The sequence below is a fragment of the Leguminivora glycinivorella genome, chromosome 22 (genome assembly GCF_023078275.1).
Source record: "Leguminivora glycinivorella isolate SPB_JAAS2020 chromosome 22, LegGlyc_1.1, whole genome shotgun sequence".
Classification (NCBI taxonomy): Eukaryota; Metazoa; Arthropoda; class Insecta; order Lepidoptera; family Tortricidae; genus Leguminivora; species Leguminivora glycinivorella.
The window spans coordinates 8398969-8417730 of NC_062992.1; positions in this window are offsets into that span (position 1 = coordinate 8398969).

The window sequence follows — 18762 nt, forward strand, 5'->3', positions numbered from 1 at the left end:
AAATTAGGTCAGTTAATACATTTTTTACATAACTGTGATGAGAGTGTTGACATCATACTAATTAATGAAACTTGGCTGTCACCTAGCAAAGTTATAAAATTGCCTGGGTTTACTGTCATTAGAAGAGACTCTAACCATCCCCACAGTGGCATTGCAATTGCTATCCGTTCCAAACTCAGGTTTAGTGTTGTCAACACTTCATCACAGTACCATTTCCAAAATATTCTAGTTACTGTTGACATTAATAATTTTTTTCTAGATTTGTTGTGTGTATATGCACCTCCACCTCCAAATGGTAAGTTTAGTATAGATTTATTAAAAGATTCGTGTTCAAAATTTGTAAGCAATAACCGTCTCATAATAGGTGACTTCAACGCACATCACTCCTCCTGGAGTTCAAGAGTAAATGATGGAAGAGGTAAGGCTCTTCATGCTTTTATAGAAAATTCAGATTTTGTTTGTTTAAATGACGGCACGATCACGACTTTTGCTCCGTTTGGCCAACAAGGTAATGTTTTGGATTTAGTATTCGCATCCCGAGCTCTTAGCTCTAGTTGTTCGGTATCTGTTCTTGATGATCTTCTTAGTAGTAATCACTTCCCTCTGCTCATTGGTGTAGTTTTTGACTCGCCTACTCCAATATCTAAGAGTCCGGGTATTAATCTTCGTCAAGATAATTCACTAGCTAATGTAAATTTCAAAAAGATTGACTGGGCCAAGTTTAAAAAGTTATGTGATGTTGAATATGAAGCTTTTCAGTTTGTAGATAACCCTCTAGAAAATTATACGAAGTATTTGAGTATTTTACATGACATATTAATGACGTTTTCTAAAAAATGTTACCAGTTTAATAAAAATTTAAAAGCTACTCCTTGGTGGAATGAAGAATGTGAATGTGTAGTTTTACGAGCCAAAATAGCCTTACAATCATACAAAAAATATCCATCTGTAGAAAACTACATTTTATATAAAAAATTAGATGCCTTTAAGAAAAGAAAACTATTTGAAATTAAACGAGAGTGTTGGTCTAATCTTTGTTCTTCCTTTAATCGCATGACATCGAGTAAAATTATTTGGGATCACATACGCCGATTCAAGCATGCAAAACTTAATTTAGTTTCATCATCTTCAAATCTTTTTCAAAATCCAGATAATTCGACACTGTTTTTAGACAGGATTGCTTCAGACGATAATCATATATCAAATGGTGACCTTAATGAGTACTTTGAGAATTGTGGCCTCCCGGAGGCTCAATGGATGGTTAACAACTTTTCTTTTAATGAGTTTTTAGCTGCACTAGAAAATAAAAAAGATACTTCACCTGGGCCTGATTTCATTTCTTACAGTGTCATCAAAAACTTACCTAATCACGCCAAAGAAGTGTTATTGCAAATATTGAATGATTTATGGCAAAATAATTGTATTCCTCCAACTTGGAAAACACAACACGTTGTTCCAATTCTCAAACCTTATAAGGATCCTAATTGCGTTGAGTCATATAGACCTATTTCCTTAACATCCTGTTTCGCGAAAGTTTTTGAAACAATGTTAAAAAATAGACTAGAGTGGTTTACGGAAAACAGCAAACTTATTCCAAGTACTCAATACGGTTTTCGGAAAGGTAAAAGTACAATAGATAACTTAAGTTGTTTAATTGGCGATGTTAAGAATAACTTTCGATCTAATCAGTATACATTAGCTGTTTTTTTAGATATTAAAGGGGCATTTGACAACATTGATCACGCATATCTTATTAAAAGTTTATCTATATTGGGGTTTCCTGGGCATATTTTACGTTGGTTATTTAATTTTCTTAATAAAAGATCTCTTACTTTAAAAATTCGATCTACTTTAATAGGTTCTAAAGTTTCTACAAAGGGTACTCCTCAAGGCTCTGTATTATCTCCTCTTACATTTATACTAAGTTTGGTTTGTTTTATGAAAGAAATTCCGCATTCTGTTAAGCACTTATTTTATGCAGATGATTTGGTTTTATATGTAAACTGTAATGATATAAAAGTTGGTGAATCTATTATGAACGACTGTCTGCGTAGTATTCATAACATATTAACAAATTCACTAAAACTTGAAGTTAATGTTTCCAAAAGTTCTGTAATTCTCTTTTCTCAAAATGGCTTGCATTACCCTCAAGTTTTATATAATTCTAGCGTTATTCCTGCTCAGTCTTCTGTCAAATACGTTGGCCTATTTCTTGATTATGATCTTTCGTGGAAAACTCATATTGATACTATTTCTAAAAGAGCCGAACTAGGTTTAAATATATTGAAGTCGTTAACAGGAGTAAAATGGGGAGCAGACCCTAAGGTTCTTAAGACTATATATATCGCAGCTATTAGAAGTAATTTTGATTATGGTTGTATGTTTTTTGCTGATGCGAATATCCACCTTTTAAGGAAATTAGATATTATTCAAAATAGGGCGCTACGAATTATTACTGGAGCTATGATGTCATCTCCAATTAATTCTCTGGAGATAGAGGCTGGCATTGTGCCTCTATTTATACGTAGATCTTATATTACTGATAAATATGGCCTTAAGTTAGTTAGTCGTGATAATGAAGTAGCTTATAGATACTTGACATATGTCAACATACCAAATTATAATTTAGCACCGCTTACTAATTCTTCTTCCATAAGTGAAGTTATAACGTATTTAAATTTTGAATTCCAAGATATAGTGTATTGGTCGCATTTGCTTCCCTGTTTTGAACATGAATACTATGATAGCATGCGAGACGTGGTTGTTGAACTCATCAAATTTGAATCAAAATATGACTTCTTGGAGTTTCTTGATATGAAGACTGATTTTATTAAACTATATACAGATGGATCAAAGACTAAAGATAGGACCAGTTTTGCGTTTTATGATTCTTTTTTGAACTTAGGAAAAGTGTTTGAATGTAGTAGTTACTTTTCTGTATTTTCGGCTGAAGTATTAGGCATAATTTACGCTTTAGAGCATATTAACGATAATTATTTAAATAAAACCAAATTTTTAATTCTATCTGATTCCATGAGCGCTTTACAAGCTCTTAAAAATAAATGTCTAAGTGCAACTGTTAACTATTTAATTTATAAGTTAAGAAGCTGTTTAAGTTCTTTAATAGATAGAAATATAATTGTTGAATTTTGCTGGGTTCCTGGACATTCAGGAATTTTTGGTAACGAGCTTGTAGACACGCTAGCCAAATCTTCTGAAAATATTCAAGTTTGTAATTTAAAAGTACCTTATACCGATTTAGTTCCTTTTGTTAGAGAACTTATGATTAGACGTTGGAATAACTCGTGGTCTAAATCCAAAGAAGTTAAAGGCAAATGGCTAGCCGAAATAGTCCAGGCTCCCAGCACCAAGTCGTGGTTTGAATATCAAAGAAAATATATAGAAAGGAGATTTATTACAACTATATGTAGATTGCGAATTGGTCATGCTCGTTTTCCAGCACATCTTTTCCGATTAAAATTAAGTGATTCCGCTGCTTGTCCATATTGTAATTTTAATTTTTGTAATCTTGACCACATTTTCTTTAACTGTTCTTCATTTAATTTGCAGAGGTTGTTATTTGTTGCCATGTGCATGGATACGGGTTTTCAAGTTCTACCAAACTCTGTACAGGCTCTTTTAAAATATCCACAATTGTACCCTGTAATTTGTGAATTTGTTATGCACACTATTGGCGCTCTGTAAATAATTTTTAATTGATCAAAACTACTTCTTATTGATAAAACATTGTATTGTGTAGTTACTAAATAGTCATAAGTTTATCATTTAAATATGTGCAATTATTTACTTTTATGTTTAACATAGTAATTGTTATACCTGTACTTAATTGTTTCTTCTGTTTTATTAAATATTGTATGTTTGAGCTGATGGCCAAGTTGCCAATGCTCCCAATAAATTAAAAAAAAAAAAAATGTTGAGATGACAACTTATCGACGTTTGAGTTTGTATAGCTTGGAAAAAATGCGTTGATATTAATTACAATAATTTATCAGATTTATTAACCGACTTCTTTACGTTTTATTTCCTACCTCTTTACAATAAATATTTTACTATCAGTATATTTTTTGTTGTACTAATGTTTGTCTTTAATCAATTTGACGTTTCGTTTGTTTACTGATAGAAAGTAAAGATGAACCGCTCATTAAACCTAGTTGGACTGAAAATAAGTAGCTCATTAAAAGTTACCAAAGACATCCAACGAATGTAAACAAAACAAACACGTAAAAACTACAATTAAATGTACCATAAACAGTCAAAGTAAGCTTCTTTTTTGGGCCGGACTGATGAAAAGGTTGCAAGCCGACTTTCTTCTTAATATCGGTTGACTGTATTACCTCATTTCGTTGTAAAACTCGATGGCTAAACGAGAAACATGTCTCTTCTTCGATGGTTCCGTACACGGGCCATTTTTTTCAAAGTTGTCCACCCCACTTTTTTTTGGATTTGGAAATTTTTATGTGGATTCCACTCCGAATCGCGAGCTCTTTGCTTGTAGTTAATATTATGACGGATAAACACGGTAAGGACGACATGACAGAACAATAAGGGTAGCATTTTAGTTTCATTAAAATACGACTGCAGCAGGGTTAGCACATGTTTGCCGCGGGAGTATGTCGCCGCGAGATAGACTACCCGTCCTTATATCATTTATACAGCTAGATGAAGACGTGTGATCTATACATGTGCGTCAGAACCGATAGCATGTCCATCTATACCGTCAGGCCGTCCATCTCGCACTATTTGTAAGTGCGATAGGGCCTGACGATCTATCGTTTATCGATAAAGACATATGTCAGTCTCACACTGACATACTTGCCAAAGCGTGACAGATGTCTTATCCACTTAGATAAGTGATGAAACTTGGAAGCATGATACGCCGGCAGAACCCTAAACCTCGTTCATGAAGCCAGTTCGAAGCCCTTAATTATGGGATACGCCCGGCCGAATAACTGTAAAGCGAAAACGAAAAAAACACGGTTTCGGGTTCGCGATCTGATAACTGGCTTCACACGATCCGTGGACAGTCGCCACATCGTCGGACATATCGGGGCGTACGAGGTGCTCAAATATATCTGAACACGCCTCTGTTAGCCGCCTTTACACGGACGCTCTATCGCACGTGATACAGCAATCGCGTGTGAAAGAATGCGCGTTTAAAGATGGCGGGAGGGGAAGGGAAAGAACGCGCGATTGCGTCTGCCAGCACTTGTATCGTACTATTCATTATTAGATTCAATTGCTATAGCCTGAGAAAATAGCCCTTTAAGATACGAGCTGAGAGCTGATACGATCGTGAGGGTTGTTAATAATGTTAATAAATGTCAATTTTTAACACATGTCATTAAAAGGTTCCCATGAAACAACGCCGGGATTAAGTTAGCACAAATACGAGCTGATCGATTTTGTTAACGTTTTTTAACACATGAAAGGGATAGTGCAAAAATGTGTTTTAACGTTTATGGGGCTCCTACACATTTATAAGTTATAACAGTCAGTGTGGAAGCACCATAATATCAATAGATAAAGGTTTTAGGGTCTCATTCACATGGCATCCTCTCCGGTGTGTGTAACTGGAAAATAATATCGACAGTCGTTAAATCGAATATCGTCAGTGTTGTGTGTCGACAGAGTAACATCCCTAGTGCGCAAACAGTTCAAGTTGATAATCAAAACCAAGTGCGGGTAGTTCGAAAAACTCGCGCGGCTGTCAGAAGGTGTTGATGTCGTTTCAAGCCAGTCTTCTCCGAGACGACGGGGACAATGCCGTCCTTGAGTCGTTGGAGGTCAGTTTAATATGTAGTCATACGCGATTATTTTATTAGTAATTATTAGGATAGATTGTCGATCAAATCAACTTTTTATCCATATTTTGCCTGCTTCCTGATTCTATAAGCTTTGCTATTAGCATAGACTAAACTAAATAAAGGAAGACGTGTAACTCAGTACATCGTTTTATATGTTTGACTCGTAAAACAATAGATGGCATTACTATACTCTCGCGACAAATGGTATTGTTCAATTCACGAAATAATTTCATTTAAATGACCTAAGTCGTATTATTTCAAAATTTGGAACATGATCGTACAACATTATCACTATATAACACCGAAATTAACAAAAACAATTAAGTCATTTTTTACCAATCGGGTATTTGAATCAGATTCAATTCATGGGAAGTGTTTTGTACGTTTGATGACTAATAGCAAACATTATAATCCGGTAGATGGCGCGTATGCAAGATGCACAAAACTGCATACTAACCAAAATTGCCATATTGAAGATAACAGTTTTAGTATTTGTTTTGAGTTTTTAGTAATATATTATTCCAAGATAGTTCTAAATTACCTTGGACGTACATTCCAGAATAGGCAAAATATGCTACGTAAAATATTACAACACTAAGTGCGTTTTCACATTATTCGATCAGATATCGGATGTAGGAAGGATTTCAAAGGCGAAAATCGAAAAAAGGCGGCTTAAATATATGGGATATCGGTCCTACATCTGATATCGGATCGGATAATGTGAAAACGCACTAAGATGGAAGTATTATTTTCTGATTATTTAATTTTTATTGCATTACATTACAAACAAGCATACGGCCCGCCTGATGTAAAGCGGTCACCGTAACCTATGGACGCCTGCAACTCAAACAGTGTCAAAAGCGCGTTGCCACCCTATTAGAAACATGTACACTCCCTTTTGCTGTAAAAAGGAATGTACAAGTTCTAAGGAGGGTTCGGGTAGCCGACGACTCAAAGGACAATAGACGGAACAAGTTAGTTCCGTAAGTGCTCCCGTCATCAACACACCGCACCCTCGTTGAGCTCTGGCACCCTTACTCACCGGCAGGAACACAACACTATGAGTAGGGTCTAGTGCTATTATTTATTTGGGGTATTTTTTACATATCGAATATTAATGGGGAATAAAACAATATATTTGTGGGATATTGTTATGCCTCGAATGAAAACCCAGCAATAAACAATGAGTAACTTTTAATTAAGCAGCAAATAAGAAATTAACAGATTTTACTAAATTCTTTCACGTTCGAACGCTCATCGTTCAAAACTATTCTCCCATCGCCTTTCACACCTACTGTCATTCTACTATAATACAACGTTCTGTTTCACGCCATCACCTTACGTTCCGATCCCACATTCTCGGCTGTCCTGCTCTCATATCTGCCCTCAGATGGGCATTTCTCAGTGTTTAAATTTTTTTGTTTTCGATGGCAACAGTTTTACATGAATCCTGTAAGAGTCACATGAAATCCTGTCAATTTAAATAGAAGTCGCGGATTTGTACCAGAAACAAAGAAAACTCATGGTTCGGGTACTAATGCTGCCACCGAAATCAAAAAAGTTGAAACACTCTGAGAAATGCCCAGATATACTTCAACGTTCATTCATCTAACTACATCTCATTCATTCAACATTACATTTCAACATAAATTGAAAAACATCCGACAATATAAGCATTAGATATAAAAACAATAACTGTAACAACTTTTAGCATTTTACAACACAACAACATTTTAAATATTCACCAAACTTACTAAACTTAATAAAGTAACAAATCAAGTTAACTTTTAGGCACCAAGAATTTCTTACACGAGATAAAGTTTCATCTTCACAGTACTTCTGAAAGCTCTTTTCTTTAATGCTTTACCTCGGGCAAAGGTAATATGTATAGGGTCACCAAACGTCTGCCGCTGCAACTGCCACTTGCTAATCACCTCTGCTCTAGATGTCGACTTCATCGGGTAGGGCCACACACACTTGGTGAACGCATCAACAACTGTAATTGTGTGATCGTAGGGCTTCTTCGTCTCAGTGAATGCCCTTTTCCTCATTCTCATAGCAAAATGACCATTACTATGCACCTTATATGCAACTTCCTTCCCCATTACCTTAGGCACCACCGTTTGCTGTTGGTCTCCTTTGTTTGGCATGCCATTTTCCAAACACAAGTCATTATAGTCACCATCTTTCAAAACTTAATTATTAATTAAGTAATTTATCTATGCCTATATTTGACATCTTAGCTGTGTAATTTATAAAATGTAATAAATTGACTCAATCCTTGTGTATATTTGTAATGAATTATTGTGTAACAAATTATATTGACATTTTATTGTACATACTTTAAATAATTGTTAAATATTGCATGCCTTGCTTGGTAGAACATAAGAACTGCTTTTCAATGTTATCATCTTATGTAATCTCACTATGTTCTTGCAATAAACGATTGACTATTGGCTATAAAATCAGCTGTTTAGTCGCATTGAGCTCTTCATTTCGCCACAGGGATAATTATCATCTTTCAGAGTGATCTTGAGCTCGATCGGCGCTTCCTTAGTCTGCATACTCGACAACCAAATGCTCGACGTTTTCCTAACAGTACCATCGCGATCAGAAACAGTGAAGTTCTCACTCACGCAATCCACTTTAAATTCGTCGAAAGAGTTTTTGTTGATTAGGTTATATCCACTGCCAGAGTCTATTAACGCCTGCGTTTCTACGTCACATAAACTTTAAAGGTTTTTTTTAGTAGTTTTCGTCTTCATATCATCTACATTATCGTATTAAGTATTTTGTTGCAATGTTTACATCGTGCCGACAACTGTTTCCGCCATGTTGACAGCTGTCTCGTCATTGGCCAATATTCCAATCATGACCGCTTGTCGACGAATATCTGTCGCCGCGGACTGCTTTACCGATGGAGCCGCTTGCTAATTCGCCTTTTCTCCCGAGCCATAGGTGCAACACTGCTTTACCGACGGATCTGCGCAACCAGGCAGGCAATTATGGTCGCGCGATAAATGATAAAACATCTGGCCGTCCCTATCGCACTTACTAATAGTGCGATAGGGACGGCCTGATATTTTATCGTCTATCGCGCGACCATGCTACCCGTGCAGCATGGTCGCGCGATAGACGATAAAATATCAGGCCGTCCCTATCGCACTTACATATAGTGCGATTGGGACGGCCTGCTATTTTATCACTTATCGAGCGACCATAATTGCTTGCCAGGTCTTCGAAGGACACTCGCTGAGTCGCTGCTTAAGCTAAGTTCACATTTGTCTGTCGTGTCGTGTTGTGATGCTCTCTGTCGTGATGGCTACTGTTCACATTAATATGACGTGTTATGACGCATTCTGACGCAATTTTTTATCAGTTCGTTCTTAGCACTCGGATAGCTCACACGTTCACAATGTTTTTTCAAGAATCATCCGATTCAGATTCCGATTTTGAAGATGAATTGCAATTGTTGGCGCTGGCTACGCTTCTTACAAAAGAAAAATAGAGAAGGAGGTATTGGATTCATCCAGTAAATAGAAAAAGAGAGAGTAAAGGCGAGTTTCATAGTCTCGTTAAAGAGCTTGAGAGTGATCCTGAAAAATTTCATCAGTATTTTAGAACGTCGATAAATGGTTTCGTATTGCCGTACGTATTCAACGAGCAGTTCGCCATCCATACTTGCAGCTCTGACGCGTAACAACACAAGACTGGCGCGTTCACACTAGCCAAAGGAGCTGTGTCGTGTCGCTGCCCCGCCCCCCGTACCTCACCCGGTCTGACGCGGACCGGGATCGCTTGTGACGCGACACAACACAAGCCGTCACAACACAGTGCATCAGATAAATGTGAATGCAACGATATTAAATGGTTGAAACCGATACCGTTCTGATGCGTCACGACACAACACAACAGACAAATATAAACGCGGCTTTATATGGTCATAATAGACGGAGAGCTGGCAGAGTTTTGGAGTAGGTCCTTGAGGCAACCTGGAAAGGTGCTCAGAACATCAGGTCTGCAAGTCTGGCTTTATCGAGCTATAAATTTTTAAAGATTTAATTTTTTGAGGCCCAAAAAAGGTGTTTGAGGCAACCTGGAATTATTAAAAAGTGAAATTAGAGTTCCTCAGAATAGTCATACTTGTTATGGAGAATTTTTGGCCAAAAGCTGCACTTTTGGAAGGAAGCAAGCCGCTTTGCATGGTGATAGTAGACATCATAGTAAACGATTTTTTCCGAGGATATCGAAATTTCATCCCTTAGGAAGCCGAGCGTAGCGAGGTGTTTTATGAAAATGAAAAAAATTCTATCTTTTTATTGTATCGTCCGATTTTGACAAAACGTATCTCAAATGAAAGGTATTGATTTGTGTAATTTAAAAAAAATACAAGAAAAAAAAATTGAAAGAAAAGTAAGAAAAAAATAAAAACAGTAAATTTACGTCTCGCACTGAATAACTTCAAAGAATGACAGACAAAATGTACAATGTCGATATACGAGTTTTTTCTAATCGAAGATGGATAAATTTTTAGTTGAAAACTGAAGACCGCATCGAAATCAGATTAGCATTTTTTATGATACAAGTTGCCAAAGTTGGGAAAGATCGTTTTATATGGCCACTTTGAAATTCCTTTGCCAGAAAGTCAGAAATAATATGTTTTTCTGACACAGAAAAATACATAGTAACAGTACACATCAAAATAAAATTAAAAATTCCGAGGATATTATAATTTCATCCCTTAGAACGACGAGCGTAGCGAGGTCGGTTACGAAAACCGAAAAAAAAATCTAATTTTTTTGTACGTCGTCCGATTTTGACAAAACATGTTTCATTTGAAAGGTATTGCTTTATGTAACTTAAAAAAAATATTGAAAAAAATTGGAAAAAAAAATGTAAGATTTAAAAAAAAAACCTTAATTTTCGTATCACACTGAATAACCGCAAAAAACGGTAGACACGGTGTATAATTTCGATATATGATTTTTTTAAATTAAAGACAAATAAATGCATGATTATAAACTAAAAACCGAATCGAAATCGAATCAGTAGTTTTTAAGATGCAAGTTGTCAAAGTTGGCTTAGTTTGTTTATATGGTCGCTTATAAATTCCTTAGCCAGAAAGTCAGAAACATTATATTTTTCTTACAGTTAAAAGTGTGCATAGGTAATAGACATCATTATAAACATTTTTTACAAGGATATAAAAATTTCATTTCATTTTTTTCCCAATTTTTTTCAATATTTTTTTTTAAGTTAGGTACATAAAGCAATACCTTTCAAATGAAACATGTTTTGTCAAAATCGGACGACGTAAAAAAAAAGAGATTTTTTTCGACCTCGCTGCGCTCGTCGTTCTAAGGGATGAAATTATAATATCCTTGGAATTTTTAATTCTATTTTGATGTGTACTGTTACTATGTATTTTTCTGTGTCAGAAAAACATATTATTTCTGACTTTCTGGCATAGGAATTTCAAAGTGGCCATATAAAGCGATCTTTCCCAACTTTGGCAACTTGTATCTTAAAAAATGCTACTCCGATTTCAATGTGGTCTTCAGTTTTCAACTACAAATTTATCTGTCTTTGATTTAAAAAACTCGCATATCGACATTGTACATTTTGTCTGTCATTCTTTGAAGTTATTCAGTGCGAGACGTAAATTTACTTTTTTTAATTTTTTTCTTACTTTTCTTTCAAAAATTTTTTCTTTGTATTTTTTTTTAATTACACAAATTAATACCTTTCATTTGAGATACGTTTTGTCAAAATCGGACTACACAATAAAAAGATAGAATTTTTTAATTTTCATAAAACACTCGCTACGCTCGGCTTCCTAAGGGATGAAATTTCAATATCCTCGGAAAAAATCGTTTACTATGATGTCTACTATCACCATGCAAAGCGGCTTGCTTCCATCCAAAAGTGCAGCTTTTTTTTCATAACTTAGTATGACTAGAAGTCGCATGGTATTTATGCCAGATCATTTGGCCGGGTCCTTCACCGTGCCAGAACAGTGCAAAGTGGTAAAAAAAGAACCAAAAATGGTTCTAGAGGCAATCTGTCATTTTTACCAGTAAAAGATGAGGGTCTAAATAGCCATGGAAAAATAATGCCATGACATGAGGTGGGTTCCGTACCCTACCATTCGATCTTGAAAGTAATTTTTTTAGTTTTTCGTAAATAACTCGTAAACGGTGGCCCACAGCAAAAAATATATATGTTTAACAGAAAATATCTACATAAAATATCCTACAAGAAAGGTTATGTACGTTTTTTCGATATGATCAATATACATATAGAATAGAATAGAATAGAAATATTTTTTCCCCTCACTAGCTCGGAAACACGTGTTTTGTCCTTTAATACCAGCGGGTAAAAACGCATTTTATCCACTAGTGGGTAAAGTAATTTGACCTTGAATAAAGTCAAATAAACTGCTTTAAAATTGATAAAAGCAGGTGAATCTGGTAATAAGATGATTTACCACCTGTGGAACTACTGGAAGCAGTGATAAACGCATTTTTTTGCCTTGTAGTTTCCTCGCTATAGTGAGGGGAAAAGTTTTGTGTTACACTCGGGTGCAAATGTATTTTACTTCTCGTGTGTTAAAAAACTCGCAAGTTCAGGATTCTACTCTCGAACCACTCGCTTCGCTCGTGGTTCACCTATAGAATCCTTACACTCGCTCGTTTTTCAACTCCACACTCGGCGTTAAACTCGGTGTTGGTCATGATTAGAGAAGCATCTGAGCACCTTTCCAGGTTGCCTCATGGACCTACTCCAAAATCCTGCCAGCTCTTGGACCATAATCATTGCAAAAAAACACTTCAGTCCTTTAGTACATGATCCTCTTGACACGGCGGCAAGTGATTGGAGAGTCGAGTAGGTAGATAAGATAGGTACTTCCCTATGGGCCTATCGGTTTCATAAACACACATACAACAAGTAGGCGCGAAAAATTTATACTTACTTTTCTATGATTCAAATTCACATCATATTTTATTTTTCTAATATTCAACTAGGTAGATAAAAAAAGTGAAAAACAACAACATAATTATTTTTAAACAAATTTAAAAAAAAAACGGAGCTGGGTCTCGAACCTGAGATCTCAAAAATGCAAGTCAAATACTCTAACCCCTGAGCCAAAAAATATTGAATCATATTCAGTTATGGTTACTCGGCAATGTAATTAATTATTATCTCACTAGACGGCACTTTTAAACATTGAAAATAGCGCCATCTGTAAATAACTCGAAAACTAAGAGGTACCAGCGACGATAACTCGCGTTTAAGTAGGCCATGTAGCGATGTACTGAGTTACCAATCTTTCTTGATTTATCTATGCTATTAGCGACAATAACTACATATTTTACAATGAGAATCGATTATTTCTATTGTATTACAGTCGTAATTGTCGTTATTGTTGTTGTTGATTGTTCTTGGCTAATAAATAAACACTTGAAGTGTTAAGAGTTAAGCAAGACCAAGGATTATTTATATACTTAAGACTAGCTTTTGCTCGCGGCTTCGCTCGCGTTAGAAAGAGACAAAAAGTAGCCTATGTCACTCTCCATCCCTTCGACTATCTCCACTTAAAAAATCATGTCAATTCGTCACTCCGTTTTGCCGTGAAAGACGGACAAACAAACAGACACACACTTTCCCATTTATTAGTATGGATTTACAATCTTCATTCTGAGAATCGTACCTCCATTTTTTAGCGCCATCTATTAAATAACTATCATAACTACACTGATGATGCCTACAAATTTATTTATTTCAAAATGTGTATTGACGTGAGTTCATGATTTTAAAATAAAGAATTATGTCATTTGTTGTTACAAAACATAAAACACGCAATAGTTATATGTTATCCAAGGGAGCAAAGTTGTATTTTAACCGAGTGTGAAATTGCAACACGAACTAGCGAATGGATTCTAGGGTTGAACTACAAGCGAGCGAATGGATTATATTTTTGGCACTTTATCCGCACCTATATTTAATACTTTAAACCAACTTTAAAAAGTTGCGACCATGGACCTTTAATAGGGACTGAGCTCACACTTTTTTGCCATACTAAATTGAACCTTATCACCGGGCTAAAAGGCCTTCGTGTCAGACTAGCTAAAACGTGTCCACGTGAGAGGGTCAAAGTTGGGGCTGGTGTCCCTCTCGCACGTGTGACCAGTGTTAAAGAGATTGCTATACTTAGTAGCAGCACAGTATAATAAAGAGTACTATCGTACAGTATGGCCACTCCCGCTCCCCGCTGAAGGTGTCACCCACCCCCTCTCGGTTACCTCACAAGTCAAAAACGCGAACAGTCGTCCTGTCATATCTCACTCATACAAGCACGGTACGCGTTCACCTACACGAGCTTAGGATTTGTGCTAGGAACGCGCTTCTTTCATATATTTGATCGCCAGTGTCCGAGGTGTGGTAGCAGTATTTTTACTTGTATGATAACTAAGTTTATAAACTTCATAAATTATTTTTGTATTATATCGAGGAAAGTAGATTTTTTAGAGAGTAGATTTTTTAATGCACGCTGTGTTCACCTGTAATTGGTGGCGCAATCACAATTAAGCTGTAAAATTTTTGTTTCTTTATATTAAGTTATTGTTGCCACTGTTGGTGAACCCTAATAAAAAAAAAAAAAAAAAAGTATTAATACCTTGTAACGAATTGGTAAGTCATTATTATGAAGCTATAAAATCAAAGACTTGCGCAATAAAAAAAAATCTTCAATTGGGTATTAGGAGATTGGGTAGTAACTTTTAATGTTGACTGGTATGCCCAAATTATGACAGTGATGATGTCATAAAATGATTTTGACAGTGGTAATAAGTGCGAGAGGGACACCAGCCCCAACTTTACCCTCTCATGTGGACACACTTTTTGGTCAATCAACTCAATCAAGGTTATCTATATATCTATGGTTGCGACACGCCATTCCGACAATTTATCCATAAGAAAAACACCTCAAGCCTTCAATGAATTCCCAACCTTAGTCCCACAGTGACAAGGTTGTTTTCCCTCTTACCTCTTTGGCTGAAAAAGAACCTGTTCTTAATAACTGTACATGGTTATTTTTGACTGACTGTATTAAAACCTTGTTGTAAAGAGTTAAGGTCGATTATTAATTTATTAGGCAGTGTGGTACAGTCAAGGTAATAAATATATATGCGGACAAACTGCCAAAAACATGTATACATAACCTTAAGGGACCGGCCACATCTAAGCTACCATCCACATCCACACTCATAAGACGCACGTCTCGGGGGGCGCAACGGGCGTCTCCGCCACGCCGCCTGAATGTAATTCAAAAAACGTCTCCTCAGTACATTTTGTATAGGAAGGACGTAAGACGCGCCGCCAAGCGGCGCGGCGCGCGCCACGCCGCCGTACTGAGGAGACGTTTTTTGAATTACATTCAGGCGGCGTGCCGCGGACGTCCGTTCCGCACCTCAGGACATGCGTCTCTTAAGTGTGGCCGGTCCCTAACGTGTGTGCCATAAAGTCGTGTATAGGTATTTTTGAGAGTTTGTCCGCATCTATTATATTGAAGACCTTGACAGTTGACAGGTCCCGTAGCCGAATGGCATTTCTGCGACGCCAAACGCCGCAGAAATGTAGTCTGGCTCTGTCGCGCCAATGCGCAAGAGTGATAGAGATGAGAGAGATGGCTACGAAAGAGATATTATCGTGAGCGTTTCGTGAGCGGTTGTGCATTTGGCTACGTACCCAGGGGGCGTAGCCGAATGGCATTTCTGCGACGCCAAACGCCACAGAATTTAAATAGTCTGGCTCTCTCTGTCGCGCCAATAAACAAGAGCGATAGAGATAGATAGCTACGAAACAGATATTATCGTGAGCGTTTCGTGCGCGTTCGTGCATTCGGCTAACGTGCCCAGTTTACGCAAGGGTTCAGCGTCCGCCATGCCATTACTGTTTTTCAACTGTTAATGGATAAACGCGTGCACAGTGTTGCCATATGATCAAGATTTAGCGTGATTCTCCTAACTTTATACAAGTTTTCCTGATCCTGACTCCCTGACAAATACAGACTATAGGAAGCTTCAAATATTTTTACGCACGATACAGCGACATCTATCGAATAAATCGATAAATGTCAATGAAAAACTAGAAAATTCAAATTAGATGTGCGTGACTGCTGACAGTGTGAAAAACGATCAATTCCTTAATTAATATCACTATACAATAATATTAGCATATAAATTCCTATTAATTGCTTATTAAATGATTGTTTACGTTTCTTGGTGGTTATTTTTTGTATCAATAATTCTTACAGTCCACGCACAAGATATTAAGTACAGTTAAATTATTATATACGGTACTTTAACTCGATTTCTAACGTTTAACAAAACCTCTTCCAATATAACTAAGCGGATTTTGACGATTTAAAATGAAATTCATTGTATATAGAAAGAAAACAGCGCTCCCAAACACAAAGACAAAAAAATATATATATATTGTTCGTGACGTCCTCCGATTTATTTATTTAATCGTATGGCTATAAACTGGTCGCTTACTAACAATCTATTATCAACTTAAGGACTACAATTTTATATCATTTGCATCCATAGTAGTATATATTCACTTTCGAATTAGTAGCGACTCGGTTTCGTGCTGTGAGGTTGATCAATGACAACAGGTACAGCAGCCGAAAGGTTTAAGTACTCGTTTAGCGCCACCCAGGGGATACGTGCAGGGTAATAGTGGCAATTCCTGCGGACGCGAGTAACATCATCCCCCACAAAGACAAAAAAATATATATATTGTTCGTGACGTCCTCCGATAATAAATATGTATTTAACGACTTGACCAACAAATTGGCAGTGTAACCTCGAGCTTTACGAATTTGATTGAACTTTGAAGTAGCTGCCATATAAGGCAATAGGTAATGTACAGTAAGTACTAGGTATTGAACTTAAGTTGGGTTAGGACTTATAGGAGGTTTTACTGGAACAAGAAGCTACTTAAGTGTCAGCAACACTGTTAGCTGTACATGCATAACATCTAAAATAGCCGTCAATAGAAATTGTCAACAATGTAAACAAACTACTATATAAAATATCAATATTTTAGCACAATTTTATTATTTTAAAGGTTGAGGATCATAATGTGAGATGAATTGATTAAATAACACATGGATTTAGCCAGTATCTGATGAGTTAGAATAGAAATTAAATACATTTTGACTACAAGGTTTTTTTACATTGTTTACAAATTTTATTGACGGTGACTTTACCGATGGTTAGTTAAGGCACACCTCGGACACAGGCGATCAAATAATATGAAAGAAGCGCGTTCCTACCACACAGTATAAGCTCGTGTAAGTGAACACGTGCTACGCTTGTATGAGTGAAATATGACAGGTCGACTGTTTGCGTTTTTGACAGGCGGTAACTGTGAGGTAACCGAGAGGGGGTGGGCGGCACTTTCAGCGGGGAGCGTGAGTGGCCATACTGTACGATAGTACGATTTATTATACTGTATTTAAGGTGCGTAGTTGTGTACAGTCATTATACTGGTATTTATGATTTAACTATAGTTTTTGCCATGGTAACAGGATGGCGCCATTGAGCATTGAACATTACGTAAGACTGCCTTGGCGTACGGTAAAAATAGTTTTTAGGCGCGATTGTATGAAGTCTTCTTTTAGTAAATTAAAATATTATTGTTATCAACAAACCGGAATCGTGGTTCGAATCTAACCTCCTATTCTTAACACGAGAAGATGGTTGTATTTGTTTGGCAGTTTTGGCACATATAGGTACTATCAGCTGTAAAAGTGCGTGGAGAAATTATGAATGAATTTATTGATAAATTCGCCATGCACTTTTGCAGCTGATAGTACATTAGGTACTTACATATAGTACAAGTACTTAGTAGACGTAGTAGTAGTAAACAAATTAGATAAAGCACGGAGAATACAATAAATAAATAAATAAATAAATATTATAGGACATTCTTACACAGATTGACTGAGGCCCACGGTAAGCTCAAGAAGGCTTGTGTTGTGGGTACTCGGCAACGATATATATAATATATAAATACTTATATACATAGAAAACATCCATGACTCAGGAACAAATATCAGTGCTCATCTCATCACACAAATAAATGCCCTTACCGGGATATATGTGTGTACAACGGCGAACTTATCTCTTTAAGGGATCTCTTCCAGCTAACCTTTGAGCAACTGAGAGAGACAAATACTAGGCACCCAAACCTTGCATTAAACTGTTGGCAAGTTACCTTTGATTTTCCGTTTAACCCCATTCATTTATTTCTAAGTTTCACTAAAATAATTTTTCGACTGATCAACTTATATGCTTTAATAGTACATTACATCAGAGGCCGGGAAAATGAGGATTTCCGGCCAAGTGGGTATATACGAGGCCGGATAGGGATACAGGCCGGGAATCCGTTTTCACGCCGAGGCATGTATAGTGCTTTTCTCAAACATTATAAAAAAAAATGCTCTAAAGGACAATATTTTATAAAAAAAAGTTTAGTTTGCAGGCCTAGGCCTAAAAAATAATATGAAATCCCTTTACAGTCCTCTCGAGTTGTTGCGCCCAAAAAGCGATACTTCCCAGCCCATTTTAAGGAACGTAAAGACAATATTTCATTGCATGTTTGAGAAAAAAAACTTATTACATTGTACCTAATTTGTTTTGTTACGAATAACAACTATTTATCATGGAATTTATGGAAATAACATGTTAATAATTAGAATTTGTAATTAATTTATACCATAACTTACATGATTTGTATAATCTCATTATAAATGCGTGCGAGTGGACGGTTAGCAATGATAATTAAAGTAACTTAAAAAGTGTACAACTTTGCCCAGCAAATAAAAACTTTACCAGAGAAAAACATTTTCCATTTCAAATAATGCTTT